The sequence below is a fragment of the Bos indicus x Bos taurus genome, chromosome 9, assembly GCF_003369695.1.
Source record: "Bos indicus x Bos taurus breed Angus x Brahman F1 hybrid chromosome 9, Bos_hybrid_MaternalHap_v2.0, whole genome shotgun sequence".
NCBI classification, from domain to species: domain Eukaryota; kingdom Metazoa; phylum Chordata; class Mammalia; order Artiodactyla; family Bovidae; genus Bos; species Bos indicus x Bos taurus.
This window is the reverse complement of record NC_040084.1, coordinates 53,841,532-53,860,471: the sequence shown is the minus strand read 5'-3', so window position 1 is coordinate 53,860,471 and position 18,940 is coordinate 53,841,532. Positions and strand designations below refer to the sequence as shown.

At 37.1% G+C, this 18,940-nt stretch overlaps 1 protein-coding gene across 1 annotated transcript in view; it reads left to right on the top strand.

Annotated features, from left to right (window-relative positions):
• Positions 1-18,940, top strand: part of FUT9 (fucosyltransferase 9) — a 235,857-nt gene that overhangs the window by 106,990 nt on the left and 109,927 nt on the right. The window contains exon 2 of the mRNA XM_027551376.1: positions 10,223-10,311. The gene's annotated coding sequence lies outside the window, so the exon portion shown is untranslated. The remainder of the gene's footprint in view (positions 1-10,222; positions 10,312-18,940) is intronic.

Genomic DNA, 18,940 nt, shown 5'->3' with positions numbered 1-18,940 from the left:
TGGAGACTCAACTGGTATTGAACACAGATATCTAGGCAGAATTATCTTACAGTATTAGGGGAGCCATATGCAAGGAAAGACACATTTGAGTAGATACTTTGAAGTTAGGGCTGAATTTGACTCCCAGCTACAATACCTTTCAGCTTCTTAGTATGTACAAGTTGTTTGAATTATCTGAACCCTATAAGATGAGGATAGTAAAACCCACCTTACCCTATTATTAAATGATAATTTGACAATTACACAAACCTAAAAGAACATTCAATACTTATTATAAAATATAGATGAGTTTTCATCTACTTTCTCATACCTTTGTAAAGATAACAATTAGGTGAGATTTGATGTTAAAGACAAGCAGAATTGCCACATCTACTCTCCACATTTTGCTTATCTTTAAATGCATTTGCATCCACTATTGAAATGTAAATAAAAGAAAAAAATGTACTTAAGTAAGGAAAAACATCCAAATAATAAGACTATTAGGGTACTCTTTCTACCCCCTTCTGATGCCTATGTCAGAAGCTTTCTCTGTCTCCTTTATACTTTAATAAAACTTTATTACACAAAAGCTCTGAGCGATCAAGCCTCGTCTCTGGCCCTGGATTGAATTTTTCTCTGGAGGCTAAGAATCCCGATGTCTTTTTGTGGTTCAGCAACAACTTTTCATCTTGGAGGCTCGTCTGGGATTCTTCAGAACAAGATGGGAGCTAACAATTCCAGCCTCACTCCTTTGAACTGTATCCTGAAAAACTGGGATAGATTTGATCCCCAAGGCTTAAAGAAGACACATGGTCTTCCTATGTGATACTGCATGGCCACAGTATCCATTCAGATCAGATCAGATCAGTCGCTCAGTCATGTCCAACTCTTTGCGACCCCATGAATCGCAGCACACCAGGCCTCCCTGTCCATCACCAACTCGTGGAGTTCACTCAAACTCATGTCCATTGAGTCAGTGATGCCATCCAGCCACCTCATCCTCTGTCATCCCCTTCTCCTCCTGCCCCCAATCCCTCCCAGCATCAGAGTCTTTTCCAATGAGTTAACTCTTCACATGAGGTGGCCAAAGTACTGGACTTTCAGCTTTAGCATCATTCCTTCCGAAGAAATCCCAGGGCTGATCTCCTCAGAATGGACTGGTTGGATCTCCTTGCAGTCCAAGGGACTCTCAAGAGTCTTCTCCAACACCACACTTCAAAAGCATCAATTCTTCAGTGCTCAGCCTTCTTCACAGTCCAACTGTCACATCCATTAATGACCACAGGAAAAACCATAGCCTTGACTAGACGAACCTTTGTTGGCAAAGTAATGTCTCTGCTTTTGAATATGCTAGTTAGGTTGGTCATAACTTTCCTTCCAAGGAGTAAGCATCTTTTAATTTCATGGCTGCAGTCACCATCTGTAGTGATTTTGGAGCCCAGAAAAATAAAGTCTGACCCTGTTTCCACTGTTTCCACATCTATTTCCCATGAAGTGATGGGACCAGATGCCATGGACTTCGTTTTCTGAATGTTGAGCTTTAAGCCAACGTTTTCACTCTCCTCTTTCACTTTCATCAAGAGGCTTTTGAGTTCCTCTTCACTTTCTGCCATAAGGGTGGTGTCATCAGCATATCCGAGGTTATTTCTCCCGGCAATCTTGATTCCAGCTTGTGTTTCTTCCAGTACAGGTAGGTGTTGCCTGATGGGTCATGGTGGAAAGATCTGACAGTATCCATTGGATGATAGCAAACAGTGGCCGATTGGAGGGTCTCTTAAGTATAATAATACTGTTTTACAATTAGACCAGTTCTGTAGAAAACAAGGGAAATGGGTAGAAGCAGCATTTCTTTCTGAGAAATATTCCAGACTTATGTCCTAAGGGTATAGATTTGGGTGTGACTCCTTCAGTTCCCGCCTGTCCTCCTACTTTGCTAGATGAGATGGAGGACAGGAGACAAAGAGATAAAGAAAAGCAGGTTTCTCCAATCTATCCATGGGATCATATGTGCAGAGCAGCCAGAGAGACTGAGGAACAGCTGTTGCCTCTTCATGAAGCACCCACCAGGAGAAATAATCAGTCTATGAGAGTTAATAAACCTTTTTCTTATCAAGAAATACAAAGAATCAAGGAGGATCTGGGAGACTATTTAGAGGACCCAGAAAAATACATTAGAGCTTTTAAAGGTGTTACTCTGCTTTATGACCTTACTTGGAAGGATGTGATGTATATCTTGGGACAAACACTGACTCCTGACTCAGACTTGAGTTTTGGGAAAAGCAGCTGCTTATGGAGATGAATGGCTTGGTAATGAATCAGTAGGGAAGAGGGAGGACAAGATATCTGCCCTCCCCACTGGAAATCAGGTGGTCCCAATCAGCTAAAGGAAGATGGGATCAGAGTCATTTTGTCAGATGTATTCTTGAAGGACTCAGGCAGGCATGTGCTAAGCCTTTAAACTATGGCAAATTGGCAAACATAGAACAGGAGGAGAAGGAAGCTCCTGGTAAATTCCTAGATAGACTGAGAGAAGCCCTTCACAGATTCACCAAGATTGATCCTGAAAGTGAAGAGGGAAAAGTGATCTTAAAGGATAGTTTTCTCACTCAGTCGGCTCCAGATATCCGCTGTAAGCCATTAAAACAGACGTATGGACCAAATCAGTCTTTAGATAATCTGTTACAACTGGCTCAGACAGTCTATTATAGTAGGGAATATGAGGAAAAGAAAGGCAGAGAAAGACAAAGGAACAGGCAGAAGTCTTCTCAATGGCTATGAGAACAGTTCTTAAACAGCCTGAGAAAAATGCCCAGAGGGACCCAGGTGAAAAGGGATGGGCTTGCTATTACTGTGGAAAGGAGGGGCACCTCAAGCGGAATTGCCCTCGGGCATCTAGGCCGCCCCCTGCTCCATGTCTTGTCTGCAAGGGACCACACTGGAAGAGAGACTGCCCCCAGAGGTATAGGTTTCAAGGGTCAGTCTCTTAAGACAATCAGGACTGAAGGTACCCCAGGGGTCCCCACACAAGCTCCCATCCTCATTACACCTGAGGAACCCCAGGTGCCGGAGTCCAGCTCCAGCAGCCTGATATCAGCCTGAAGGGGTGAGCAGTGTCAGCAGACGATGATGTAGCCTCTGACTCATAGTACGGAACTACATGTTTATTTCAAGCTTCAGGTTCTCTTTTTTTTTTTTTTAATTTTATTTTATTTTTAAACTTTACATAATTGTATTAGTTTTGCCAAATATCAAAATGAATCCATCACAGGTATACATGTGCTCCCCATCCTGAACCCTCCTCCCTCCTCCCTCCCCATACCATCCCTCTGGGTCGTCCCAGTGCACTAGCCCCAAGCATCCAGTATCGTGCATTGAACCTGGACTGGCATCTCGTTTCATACATGATATTTTACATGTTTCAATGCCATTCTCCCAAATCTTCCCACCCTCTCCCTCTCCCACAGAGTCCATAAGACTGTTCCATACATCAGCGTCGCTTTTGCTGTCTCGTACACAGGGTTATTGTTATCATCTTTCTAAATTCCATATATATGCGTTAGTATATTGTATTGGTGTTTTTCCTTCTGGCTTACTTCACTCTGTATAATAGGCTCCAGTTTCATCCACCTCATTAGAACTGATTCAAATGTATTCTTTTTAATGGCTGAGTAATACTCCATTGTGTATATGTACCACAGCTTTCTTATCCATTCATCTGCTGATGGACATCTAGGTTGCTTCCATGTCCTGGCTATTATAAACAGGTTCTCTTTTATACTTTGACAAAAGCATTAGGTCAGAGGTTTGACATTTTCAGTTTCCCCCACCCAGATTTACTGTCTCCAGAAATCATTATTGTCCTACAAACAGAGTTCCTGCTTCAGCGATTCTCTCAGAATTGGCTTTACTATCAATTATCTAGAGCTTCCCTGGTGGCTCAGAGGTTAAAGCGCCTGCAATGCGGGAGATCTGGGTTTGATCCCTGGGTCAGGAAGATCCCCTGGAGAAGACTTTCTCTTATGTGTCCTATACTTAACTTGTGATTACATTGTAACTCATGCTACATTCCTCAGTTTATTTATCTTTCTAAATCCTGTTTGCCCCTAGCATCTTAAGATCACTATCTCTTAAAAAGGCTTCTAGCTATTCTTAATTATTCCTAAACCCTAAACTCAACAAACTTCTTTTGCCATAAATATTTCCCTCACAAACAGGTCTCAGATAACAATCCTTCCCATGGCCTCAAGCTGTGGCCTACGTGCTCATCCTGGGACATTCTTTGTAAAGATCCTTGAACAAATGTCTATGGTTATTTTATAGATTATTTTCTGGGCACAACTGTAGAAGGCTTTGTGCTTTCTCATTCTTCTCTCAAGCACCTTAACATTCTTTCCAGCCAACTCAACCAAAGGAAGGAAAGAACAAGTCAGAATCACAAGGCCTAACTCCTTCATCCCTGGGCCGTGCCTGCGAGATGAGGAGAGGGGGTTGGGGCCATGCCTCCATTTTGTCAGTACTGCCTAATGTGGCTCCCGACACCTGGGTATTAATAATTTTGGGGGGCCAATCCTTCGATTTCCTTTTAGATACTGGGGCAACTTACTCCGTGCTCACTGAAGCCCCTGGCCCACTTTCTCCCCGATATGCTTCCATAATGGGACTCTCTGGACAAGCCAAAAGATGGGCCTGATAATCTATGTGAGCCTACTTCTGCTGACTCCAAAAATCCTGAGTCTGCCATTTGACCCTCAAGACAATGCCTTCCTGTCCTGAGTTCACTCCTACACAGCATTTCACAATCAGTCTGACTGCTGGGTTTGTGGAGCTCTCCCCTCTTCATCAGTGGAAGGCTTCCTGTGGTGGACATCTCCACTTCAAGGAAAAGATTTTTTCCAAGTCTGCAAATACCTTCAACAACAATCACATGTGACGCTTCTTCTTAAAATGATGACATCTAACAACCTTAAGATGGACTGATGTAACTATGGACATAATGTGACTTTTCATTTCGATTTTAACTTGGTTTAATGACTATTTTGCCTTATGTCTGTAGCTGTAAAATGGGGTCTAACCATCTAAAAGCTTTTAAGTTACAAATGGTTGTCCAAGCTCCTATGAGTACCACAGCCTCCTCCAACTATTACTTGGGGGCCCTGGATCAGAGACCCTCAATATGGGGCTTAGGAGAATATGTTGCCTCAACAATTTAGGGGCAATGCCCCTAAATAGCAGAAAGTTGTTATGGAATTAAAACGATGCCCCTTTCCATTGGCAACATAATTCTCCTAAAAGAAAAGGGGGGAATGAGAGAGTCATTTCCTAAGCAGGTTGATAAGAAGTCCAGGAGTCCCAAAGGAGAGAGGGGTCTGGAATTCTTAAGGAGGAAGAAAGGACAGATTTTTTTCCTCTACATTCCTTCAGTTCAGTTCAGTTCTGTCGCTCAGTCGTGTCCAACTCTTTGCAACCCCATGAATCGCAGCACACCAGGCCTCCCTGTCCATCACCAACTCCTGGAGTTCACTCAAACTCATGTCCATCGAGTCAGTGAAGACTTCCAGCCACCTCATCCTCTGTCATCCCCTTCTCCTCCTGCCCCCAATCCCTCCCAGCATCAGAGTCTTTTCCAATGAGTCAACTCTTCGCATGAGGTGGCCAAAGTACTGGAGTTTCAGCTTTAGCATCATTCCTTCCAAAGAAATCCCAGGGCTGATCTCCTTCAGAATGGACTGGTTGGATCTCCTTGCAGTCCAAGGGACTCTCAAGAGTCTTCTCCAACACCACAGTTTAAAAGCATCAATTCTTCGGCACTCAGCCTTCTTCACAGTCCAACTGTCACATCCATTAATGACCACTGGAAAAACCATAGCCTTGACTAGATGAACCTTTGTTGGCAAAGTAATGTCTCTGCTTTTCAATATGCTATCTAGGTTGGTCATAACTTTCCTTCTAAGGAGTAAGCATCTTAATTTCATGGCTGAAATCACCATCTTCAGTGATTTTGGAATGCAAAAAAATAAAGTCTGACACTGTTTCCACTGTTTCCCCATCTATTTCCCATGAAGTGATGGGACCAGATGCCATGATCTTCATTTTCTGAATGTTGAGCTTTAAGCCAACGTTTTCACTCTCCTCTTTCACTTTCATCAAGAGGCTTTTTAGTTCCTCTTCAATTTCTGCCGTAAGGGTCGTGTCATCTGCATATCTGAGGTTATTGATATTTCTTCCGGCAATCTTGATTCCAGCTTGTGCGTCTTCCAGCCCAGCGTTTCTCATGATGTACTCTGCATAGAAGTTAAATAAGCAGGGTGACAATATACAGCCTCGATGTACTCCTTTCCATATTTGGAACCAATCTGTTGTTCTATGTCCAGTTCTAACTGTTGCTTTCTGACCTGCATACAGGTTTCTCAAGAGGCAGGTCAGGTGGTCTGGTATTCCCATGTCTTGAAGAATTTTTCACAGTTTATTGTGATCCACAGAGTCAAAGGCTTTGGCATAGTCAATAAAGCAGAAATAGATGTTTTTCTGGAAGTCTCTTGCTTTTTCAATGATCCAACGGATGTTGGCAATTTGATCTCTGGTTCCTCTGCCTTCTCTAAAACCAGCTTGTACATCTAGAAATTCATGGTTCACGTATTACTGAAGCCTGGCTTGAAGAATTTTGAGCATTACTTTACTAGCGTGTGAGATGAGCGCAATTGTGTGGTAGTTTGAGCATCCTTTGTCATTGCCTTTCTTTGGGATTGGAATGAAAACTGACCTTTTCCAGTCCTGTGGCCACTGCTGAGTTTTCCAAATTCGCTGGCATATTGAGTGCAGCACTTTCACAGAATCATCTTTCAGGATTTGAAATGGCTCAACTGGAATTCCATCACCTCCACTACCTTTGTTCGTAGTGAGGCCCACTTGACTTCACATTCCAGGATGTCTGGTTCTAGGTGAGTGATCACACCATCATGATTATCTGGGTTTTGAAGCACTTTTTTGTACAGTTCTTCTGTGTATTCTTGCCACCTCTTCTTACATTCCTTAGGATTATATAACAATGTATCCTGCCTCAAGACATTCTCTGGATTAAATCTTCTGGCTAATCCTGTTATCTTAAAATGTAAATTATGGGAGTAGGTCTGGTGAAGTCTTTACAACCTCCAGACATTCTTTTGATTCATTAGAGACTAAAAACATCTATTTCTGCTTTATTGACTATGCCAAAGCCTTTGACTCTGTGGATCACAATAAACTGTGAAAAATTCTTCAAGACATGGGAATACCAGACCACCTGACCTGCCTCTTGAGAAACCTATATGCAGGTCAGGAAGCAACAGTTAGAACTGGACATGGAACAACAGATTGGTTCCAAATCGGGAAAGGAATACGTCGAGGCTGTATATTGTCACCCTGCTTATTTAACTTCTATGCAGAGTACATCATGAGAAACGCTGGGCTGGAAGACGCACAAGCTGGAATCAAGATTGCTGGAAGAAATATCAATAACCTCAGATATGCAGATGACACGACCCTTACGGCAGAAATTGAAGAGGAACTAAAAAGCCTCTTGATGAAAGTGAAAGAGGAGAGTGAAAACGTTGGCTTAAAGCTCAACATTCAGAAAATGAAGATCATGGCATCTGGTCCCATCACTTCATGGAAAATAGATGGGGAAACAGTGGAAACAGTGTCAGACTTTATTTTTTTGCATTCCAAAATCACTGAAGATGGTGATTTCAGCCATGATATTAAAAGATGCTTACTCCTTAGAAGGAAAGTTATGACCAACCTAGATAGCATATTGAAAAGCAGAAACATTACTTTGCCAACAAAGGTGCGTCTGGTCAAGGCTATGGTTTTTCCAGTGGTCATGTATGGATGTGAGAGTTGGACTGTGTAGAAAGCTGAGCACTGAAGAATTGCTGCTTTTGAAGTGTGGTGTTGGAGAAGACTCTTGAGAGTTCCTTGGACTGCAAGGAGATCAAACCAGTCCATTCTGAAGATCAGCCCTGGAATTTTTTTGGAAGGAATGATGCTAAAGCTGAAACTCCAGTACTTTGGCCACCTCATGCGAAGAGTTGACTCATTGGAAAAGACTCTGATGCTGGGAGGGATTGGGGGCAGGAGGAGAAGGGGATGACAGAGGATGAGATGGCTGGATGGCATCACTGACTTGATGGACGTGAGTCTGAGTGAACTCCCGGAGTTGGTGATGGACAGGGAGGCCTGGTGTGCTGCGATTCATGGGGTTGCAAAAAGTCAGACACGACTGAGTGACTGAGATGAACTGAACTGAGCTGATATAACTCCATTGCTAACACTAGCAAGCACATACTCTTTCTATCCCCTTCTGATGCCTATGTCCGAAGCTTTCTCTATCTCCTTTATACTTTAATAAAGCTTTATTACACAAAAGCTCTGAGAAAAAAAAAAAAAAAAAAGACTATTAAACACAAGCCAAGACTTTGAGCAAATTCAGAAAGAAATCTGACTGAATTTTGTTTTAAAATCTACTGATTTCAGGAAGAAAGTTAGGTATTTGGTGGCTATTCAATAGGAACAAGAGATATGGTTGTGATTGTGTGTGCACATGTGTGCATGTGTGTGTGTGTGTGTACTGAGTATAAAGATACCTAACCACCAAATTTTGTTACCTGTAAATATGAGAGGCTTCTTTGATTATGTTCTACAGCAAAGAAAAAAATTGGCAGTGTATGAATTCCCATAACAGTTTTAGGAGGCACTATTTTAAAGAGAAACCTAAACCCACTTTTTATTGTACTCAAAATTATTCCATAGTTTGATGACAGTTGTGCTCACCATTGGGGAGATGAATGTCAGTGGGTAGGTTTCCCACTTTGTATTAGAGCTGATATCTTCATTCATTGCTGAGTAAGAAATCAAATAAGGTTTGAAAGCACTTGCTCTATTTATACCCAATCATGTATGAGGGCAAGTGCCTTAGTCCATTTGGGCTGCTATAAATGTATTAATACCACAGCCTGGGTAGCTTATCAACAACAGACATTTATTTCTCACAGTTCTGAAGGCTGGCATATTGGGTGTTTGGTGAGAGCTTCCTGGATCATAGGTACCAACTTTTTACTGTGTTCTCATCTGGTGGAAAGGCAAGGGAGCTCTCTGGATTCTCCTTTACAAAGACACTGGTCCCATTCATAAGAGCTTCTCCCTCCTGACCTAATCACCTCTCAATACCATTAAGATTTCAACGTAAGAATTTGAAGGGGGAGGGATACAACATTCAGACCATAAAAGAGATTTCATCCATTAAGGTGAAAATTAAAGATGTTCAGACAAATCATCTAAAAACTTGGTCTTTGTTCTGTCAAGCATCCAGATAATAATAAACATCCAGATGATTTAGTAACATGTTGTTTTTGTTTTTTTGTGCTTTAGGCACAACTTAGTCTTTAAGCAGAAAGCACGAAAAATAGAGACCATGAACTATATTTAGTTAACAAAATGTATTCATTTCCTTAAAGTTTTAATGACACCATTTATTCTTTTAATAACATTTCTTATTGTCCAGGCATAGCTCTTTTAATAATATTTCTTATTTGATTGTGCTTTGTTTTATTGCACTTTGCAGATACTGAGATTTTTACAAATTGAAGGTTTATAGCAATACTGCATCAAACAAGTCTGTCAGTGCCATTTTTTCCCAACATTATTTTTTCCCTTCATTTGTCTGTCACATTTTAGTAATTCTCCCAATATTTCAAACTTTAACATTATTATCATACTTGTTAGGATGATCTATGATCAGTGATCTTTGAAGTTATTGTAGCAAAAAGATTGACTCGTTAAAGGCTCAGATGATCGTTAGCATTTTTTAGCATTATTTTTAAATTGAGGTATGTGCATTGCATTTTAGACATAATGCTATCACACAATAGGCTACAGTATAGGGTAAACGTAACTTTTACATGCGGTGATATAGCAGAACATTAGTGTGATTCGCTTTATTGCAACATCCACCTTACTGCAGTATTCTGAGACCTAACCTGCAATTTCTCTGAGGTCTGCCTATATATTGACATGACTTAAATAATCCAATAACATTTGCCTAAAAATGAAAAAAAATCATAATATAGGAAAGTGACACAATAATACATAAAGATCTATGTTTATGATTATAAGGTATATTATTTCTTTTTGTTCTCTTTGGTTATTTAGCTACATATATAGTAAACCCAGCATATTTAGCTCATTTTTTCTCTCTCTGTCCCAACAGGTTTAGAATGTAATAATTCAAGAATTTTATCATCAAGTGGAATAGCTTAACAACTGTCTATGTGCTTCCCATGATATGTTCTCTACAGTGTAAGTATGTATTTACTTTCCCAAGCTGGCTGGATTCTGAGAGAAATGTGTTCAATTGGAACTTATTGGTAACTTAGATTGTTTAAAAGTTTACAAACTAAAATTCATCTTAAGTAAAGAATAGTTTCAGAAGTTTATCTTATATGAAGAGATGTTGGACTTAACATTATATCAAAGTTAACACTTAACATAGTTATGTCATATGAGGTAGAATAATATACCCATGATGTTTAGTTGTATTTTTATAACTATTATACTTAATATCTTTAAGATTTCTATACTGTTCTTTATTTTTTTAAAAAAAAACTTTAAATATTATACCTGTGAAATTTTATTCTAAGATATTATAATTTCTTGAAATATCTTTTAAAAATTATAATGCATAATATTTCAAAGTCAGGTCAACTTCTTTCTACATTAGTTATATTTTTGAAAACTGGTTTCAGTTTTGGCAAGATAATACCTATACCACTAAATCATTCATGTACACATGTGTGTGTTTGTGTGTGTGTATGCATACATACACATATATGTGTGTATATGTATGCACACGATTTTATTGATAAGCTAAATAAAAAGAATAAAAATAATTTATACTCTAAGGAAACCTCTTACTATTAGCTTCATAATGCTGAAAAGTAAGGAGAAAGGTGGAAGGCTGGGGTTGTATTCCTTGTTTGTGAGTTGAGAAGTACTAAGAGAAAGTGCTAACCCATGGCAGTGGAAAGTAGAGGAGGCAGTCCTACCTCTTTTTCCTCAGAAGAAAGTAAGCCATGAACTGGAGTCCCTCAGTAATCAGAAGTGCTGCCCAATTTATGGCATGTTTAGAGCATCAGGAGATGCTGTTCCTTGACAGCACCTGACACTGTGAGACCTACAAGGCCCAAGTTAAGCCTTACTCTGCTTTCTTCTAGTCCTTTCCTTGTTGGAGACCCTGAGGTTATAAAATCTATCAAAAGTGACTTGGAACTTACTGACTCTCGATCCTGCTTCAAGAAGGCAGGGAGCTGGAGCTGCCTGCTGGTATTTTGTGGGAGCTGGAGGTAGCAGTGGGCAGACTGTTAGCATGTCATTTCAGAACACTGAATGCTTTTTGACACAAAATACCACTTTAATACACAATATGTGGTTCTAAAGCAGTGCTTTCTGAAGAAAATGTAATGTGAGACACATGTGATTTCATTTTTCTAGAGGTCACATTTCAAGTAAAAAGAAGCTGGTAACATGGGTGTTAGTAATATATTGTATTTAACCTTATATATTCAAAATACAGTCTTTTTAACATATGATGAATGTAAAAAATATTAATGGTCCTTTTAGCATTCTTGTTTTAATATTGTCTTTCAAATCCAATGTGTGCTTATAGTACATCTCAATTTTGATACTAAATTTTTACTGGGTATACTTGATCTATATTTTGATTTAATAAAATTTATAGTTGATAAAGATTCACAAAGCCAAGTTGTCCCATACATAAAGTTTTTTTTCAATAACTAAATTGAACATCAGTTTTTAAACCTAAACATATATACTATTGATACTATGTATAAAATAGGCAATGTATGGGAACATATTGTATAGCACAAGGAACTCTACTTAATGCACTGTGGTGTCCTAAATGGGAGGGAAGTCCAAAAGGGGAGGGAAATGTGCACATGTATGGGTGATTCAGTTTGCTATACAGTAGAAGCTAACACAACGCTGTAAAGCAATTGTACTGCAATACGATTTAATTCATTTAAAAAATAAATAAAATCATCAAAATAAAAGCCATGGCTTCAGTCACATTGGTCACATTTTATGTACTTGGCAGTCCTCTGTGGCTAGTAGCTGCCATATTGGACAACTTTTCCAGAGAACTGGTTTAATGGTGTAATTCTGCTACCTAATGGATTTTGTAGGCAAACCTCAGCACATCAAAGGAGCATAGAACTTCAAAAACCTTAATGAGAAGTTATCTGATCCTATACTTCTAACTTAAAATAAATTTTATAGAACCAGCTATTTATGAGAAATTATGGGTAATAAAATATACAATGTATAAACCTTCAAACTGTAATACATTGGAATTTGTTCACTTTTTATTTGCTTCAGTGTACATACTCTTGTCACTAAAGGCATTATCTGATCACAACCCTTCTTAATTAAAATGTGAACCAAAAGCAAAATATATATATATATATATATATATATATTTTAAATTGTTCTGTGAAAGACACTGTTAAAATAATGAAAGTATAAGCTTCAGACATGTAGATGACATATCTGATAAAGAAATTGTACCCAAAGTATATAAAGAATTCTTAAAAATTAATATAAAAATTTAAAAATTCATAAAAGATCTGAATTTTAAAAAGAAAATATATGTAAAAACAATAAGTATATGGGAAGATGTTTAACATCTTTAGTCATTAGGAAGCTACAAATTAAAACCATGATGAGCTACCACTAGAGAGCTTTTAAAAGGATACATTAAAAAAAAAATCTGACAACATGAAATGCTGATGAGTATGCAGAACCACAGTGATTTTAATTTATCATTGAAGGAAATTCAAAATGGTCCTGCACTTTGGAAACCTCTTTGTCATTTTGTTTTAAAATTAAACATGCACTTACCATATGATTCAGCATTCTCACTCTTCGGTATTTACCCAAGTGAATTTAAAACTTGTCAGGTTTCTTGCTAGGATACTTAAAGATTTTATGGCTATGGAGAATATTTTAAAGTTATATTTTCCACCACAGGTATACATGTGTTCCCCATACCTGTGGCGGATTCATTTTGATATTTGGCAAAACTAATACAATTATGTAAAGTTTAAAAATAAAATAAAATTAGAAAAAAAAAATAAAGTTATATTTTCTAAATGAATTACAGATTAAAAAAATAATTTATTTTCTGCATGTTTATTTTTATCCAACCTCATTGAGCTCTGCATTTTTTAAAATTCTCTGGAATCTTCTAAGAATACTGTCATACTCTCTAGAAAATAAAATTGTGATTTGAAAAAAAAAATAGTTTCACACAAAAACCTATATATAAATATTTATAGCAAGTTTATCTGTAATTGCCAATATGTCAAAATAATGAAAATATTTTTCAACTGGTGATTGAATACACAAACTGTAGTACACCTATAAATAGAATACTTGTTGTTTAGTCACTAAGGTGTGTCTGACTCTTTGCAACTCCATGGACTGTAGCACGCTAGGCTTCCCTGTCCTTCACTCTCTCCTAGAGTTTGCTCAAATTCATGTCCATTGAGTTGGTGATGCTATCCAACCATGTCATCCTCTGCCTACCTCTTCTCCTTTTGCCTTCAATCTTTCCCAACATCAGGGTCTTTTCCAATGAGTCGGCTCTTTGCATAAGTGGCCAAGGTATTGGAGCTTTAGTTTCAGCATCAGTCCTTTCAATGAATATTCAGGATCAGTCCTTCCAATGAATATTCAGGACTGGTTTCCTTTAGAACTGACTGGTTTGATCTCCTTGCAGTCCAAGGGAGTTTCAAGAGTCTTCTCTAGCACCATAATTCAAAGGCATCAGCCTTTGGCACTCAGCCTTCTTTATGGTCCGGCTCTCACATCCATACATGTCTACTGAAAAAAACCATAGCTTTGACTATATGAACCTTTGTTGGCAAAGTGGTGAAAAGGAAAGAATGATTGATTCATGCACTATCATGGATGAATATTTAATGTATTTTGTAAGTGAGAGAAGGGTGACACAAATGACTGAATGTTATATGTTTCCATACGTATGAAATTCCAGAAAAGATAAAGACACGAAACAGATGAGTGTTTGCCAGATAGAGATACAGGAGGATTGATTACTTCCTACTTTAGGAAGTGTCTTCTTATGTGTAATCTCATCTTTCTACCTCAGTGTAATTATATTTTTCCATTTTTCTCCATTTACTCCAAGTTATTAAGAACCTCTATTCTCTATTTGCCATAAAATGTTCAATCATGGTTTAAAATTTAAGAATTTTAAGAACTCTTTACATATATTTGCATTTTTAACAATTCACACCATTTGAACCAAAGTTATGATTCAAAGTTTTAATTTAATTTTAAAATCATTCAAAGTTTTAATTCTTTTATGGCCGTTTGGTTCTATATTCTTGGCAATATTATCTTGCTAGTCATATAGACATTAGTTTTAATTACATAAATGGCTGGGTGTTCAGATACCAAATAAACCAGTAAGTGGCCAAAATAACTCTAATGCCATTTTAAAATTAGGATAATTAAGGACTTATGGACTTTATGTGACACAATAATAATATTATGAGGCCCAAATTTTCTTACACTTTTTTAAGAGCTTTATAAAGTTTTCTTTATACACATCAGCTTTGCAGTAAGCTTGTAAAGTAGGAAATTCTGCACTCCTTCTAAATAAGGAAAGAAAGAGCTCTCTGAGAGGATAAGTGATTTGCCTAGAGGTGGACAGCTTGTAAGGATTGAGCGTCTACAATCACCCCTTCCTTAAATTAACCCTTTGGCTTTTGTACCACTTTGTAAAGTCCACACTGTATGGAAATATTCTTATTGGTCAGAGTATGTTCTTGCTTTTTAAATTCCAGAGATGACTGAGCTCTTTTCTATAAGTGACATTATAGTGAATTTTATTTCATTAAGAAAATATTAACCAGATGGTACTAGTGGTAAAGAACCCACCTGCCAACGCAGGAGATGTCAGAAATGTGGATTCGATCCCTGGGACGAGAAGATTCCCTGGAGGAGCGTATGGCAGCCCACTCCAATATTCTTGCCTGAAAAATCACATGGACAGAGGAGTCTGACAGGCTACAGTCCATAGGGTTGCAAACAGTTGGACACAACTGAAGTGACTTAGCGCACACACAAAGCCAAAAGTCTCACATATGAAATATCTTTCTGTTGAACTTCAAAATCTGACCTAAGCTACTAGATTGGAAATAATTCTTGCTACATTACTTATGTTATATTAGATACAGTGTGCTTTCACATCAAGGAAATCTAAGATGAGAATCAAAAAGCTTCACAAAATGCATAAACTGAGTAATGATTTTTTTTTAAATTATAAAATGATTATCTCACAAAAACACTTATCATGTCTTTTCTTGGATAACAATCATCTCTGGTACAGTTTCATTAGATTTCCACATAGTATTTAAGAAGAAATACATTTACTTTATAAAGCAAAGCATATATCCTTAGACATTGTGATCCTTTTCTTTAGTACTTGCATTATTATCCCTGTCTGCTGCAATTTCTCTAAGCAGGAATGATCTCATCATCTATAGGCAGTTTTAAAATGAAGAAAATTTATAGCATACTCTCACTTATCAATAAATCAGACTTCCTATTGCTTTGTGATCACAATGCAGACTTCTAAGGGAACTTATTTTATTAGGTAATTTGAAAATACTTATTAGACTATTTGAAAAGCTTCTTGAATATGAAAGGATGATAAGTAATAAAGGAAGATACACCAATAGAAAACATGTTTTATACCCTCAAATAATAGTATAGTAGGTAGAGAAGAAAAATGCAAAACTCAATCTGATTCATCCTATGCTTAACTCTCATTTGATATCTGTTACAATGCATAAAAATCCATTGAAAGAAGATTCCCAAATCTATCTCTCTGCCATATTTGAATGCTAACAGCTATCACTATTTTCTTTCTTCTAATCGAAATCCCTTCAACCATAGTAAAAGTCTTATTTCATTTTTTTTGTTGTTGTTATTGTTGTTTAGGAGGTTATTCAAAGGATTCCTTTTTGTAAGATCTGTCTCTTTTGTACTAAGCCTTCCTATTATACTTTCTGTTGAATAACAGATACTTTAAAATATTTGAAGCTTTGAATTTCTAAATAAAATGCCATTGAGCACATTTGTAATCAAAGCACAGTAGGATATTAATTAAAAATTTGAGACTTTAAATTAATGTCATTTAAACCCCCCAAAACAAATATAATGATTTCTCCTTTCTTATGTTTGGAATGTCATAATCTATCTCACAGTAAATCTCTATGCTGCTAAGGGGTAAAATCTGGAATATGCCCCTTTGGTTTTATGGGTGCACAACATCACATATCATTATGCTCAGAGTTGAGGTTGAAGATGGAAAATTGTCTTACATGATAAAATGAGGAGAACTTATAAGTAAGTCTTCAAGGAACAGAAAATAAGCAATGTGCTAGACAGCTAGAAGAATTTTAGGAAAGTAGTATTAATTCAACATTAACTTGTTTATACTGCTGTGAAAAAATACCACTCCATCTAAAATTTCAGAACTACCTGTCAACCATATCTTGTTTGAAAGTTTAGGGGGAAATTAAGAGATGAGTGCCATATCCAGGTCAAAGCAGTGAGAGATAAAGGAACATTTATTGTAGAATTGGAAAAGCTCCAGTGTAGAAATTCAGAACACCAAATAATCAGAAGTTTATGTAATCCCTAGAATTCTCACTTGGTACATTAAAATTTTTTATAGAGCATGGAATAATTGATTAGAAACGTCAAATGCAGAGATTGCTATTTATATCTATATTACTTTTGTTGTTGTTTGGTCACCAAGTCATGTCTGACTCTTTCTGACCCCATGAACTGTAGCCCGCCAGGCTCCTTTGTCCATGGTATTTCCCAGGCAAGAATACTGGAGTAGGTTGCCATTTTCTTCTCCAGGGATCTTCCCAACCCAGGGATCAAACCTGTGTCTTCTGCATTGGCTGGCAAATTCTTTACCACTGAGCCACCAGGGAAGCCCTTAATTTTGTTATTATACAAACATTAAAGCAATATTTAAAAGCTCAAAAAAATGTATTATACTCAGAATCCAACCACCCTAGAAATTCACATAGCCTTTTGTCTGTTTCATTTCTAATCCATATGTATGACAACTTTATGTAGTATAATTATCATTGTGCTTTGATTTTGTTTCAATACCAGATAATAAACATTTTAACATAGTCATTATTTTATATGTCCTAATAATGAGTATTTACTTAGCTCTTTTCTCATATATTTGGGGGTTGGTGGTGTTACTTCAAATACCTATATTTATCAAACATTTTTGTCTTCATCTTGAGTCTTTCTCTCTAACAGAGGAAGTAGAATTCTGGCTTAAGAGCAAGTCTCTAAATATTCAGACTATACTAGATATGTGGCTATGGAAATGGTTCTAAATCTTCCTAGCTTCCTTTCATCAAGTGAAAAAATGGAAATAAAAATAGGGTTTATATTGTAGAATTGTTAAAAGGACTAAATGCAAAACTGTATAAGATTATGCAGAGTGTCTATTTGGGCAAATTCCTAGAAATTAAACTATCAAGGCAAAGAATATGACTGCACATATTCTTTCCAAAATTGTTACACAAGTTGTTAACTTCCAGGGTATTCAGCTGCTAAAAAAAATGAAAATCATCTTCAATACCTTAAACAAAAAACCACAAAGCTGAATTGATTGCTAACTTAAGGGAAGGAGAAGTATATTGTTGGGGTAGAGACTTTCAGAGCAAAGGCTGCTAAGGTTCTGAAACTTGAAAAATGGTTACTCAGTGAAACAGAAACATATTTATGCCACCCCTTATGCTCTGCTGGGGATGGGAGACATTGAAAATTATCAATTATATGCAGTGACTTATCAGACTTTGAGGCATTTGAAAGCAAAATATTCTCTGCCCCTGCTTCCAACTAGGAGAATGAATATGGTCTCTATAAAAGTGTTCATAATTTCAAGCTACACCTTGAACTCTTGTCATTTGATATTATAAACATACTTATTTGATTTAAATAAATTCCATGGAGCAGAGACAATGCCATTTCTGCATTCTTTAATTTTCTTGTAGGGTTTATTAGAGCATGATTAGGCAGACAATGCAAAATATTAATTGATGACTAAAAGGGAAAAGAACAACCATCTATAATAATGTTAAATAACTGATCAAGGAATTTAGATCTAAAGGTCAAGGGTTATTAACCTAAATAATAATTCATAAAACACATTTTATGAAGTTTCAGGTTATTATTTAGCCTGAGAGGTAATAATTTCTCTTTTTAGAAACTACTTTTTCTTTCCATAATTGTAAAGGACTACTTGGGACAAATTTAATATATTTTAAAAGTAACTGACTCAGCTATATAAGTATCAAAAATTTAGGGTAACAAAACAGATACTATAAACAAAACATTTTTATTCGAAAACTTGTGAGATATATTTGCAAAAATTATATTAGACAAGGGTTTAATTTTGTGAAATGAATTTCCTGCAAAATAATAAATTTCTGTTATGAAAATGCCTCTCAAAAGTCAGAAATGGAGGTGTCCTGGTAGATTCACTGCAAGTAACGAGCATGAATGAAACTTTCAAACACTTCTATTATTGCTAAAATTATTATTATTCAACCTGCCTTTACATACTCCTCCTTAAAGGATACAGAAACCATTCAGGCAATGCACTCATTTTTTTCTTCTACACAATTTGAATTGTTGTTGTTTAGTTGTTCAGTTGTGTCTGACTCTGTGCGACCCTGTGAACTGTAACCCATCGGGCTCCTATGTCCGTGGGATTCTTCAGGCAAAAATCCTGGATTGGGTTGCCATTTCCTCCTCTAGGGGATCTTCCTGACCCAGAGATTGA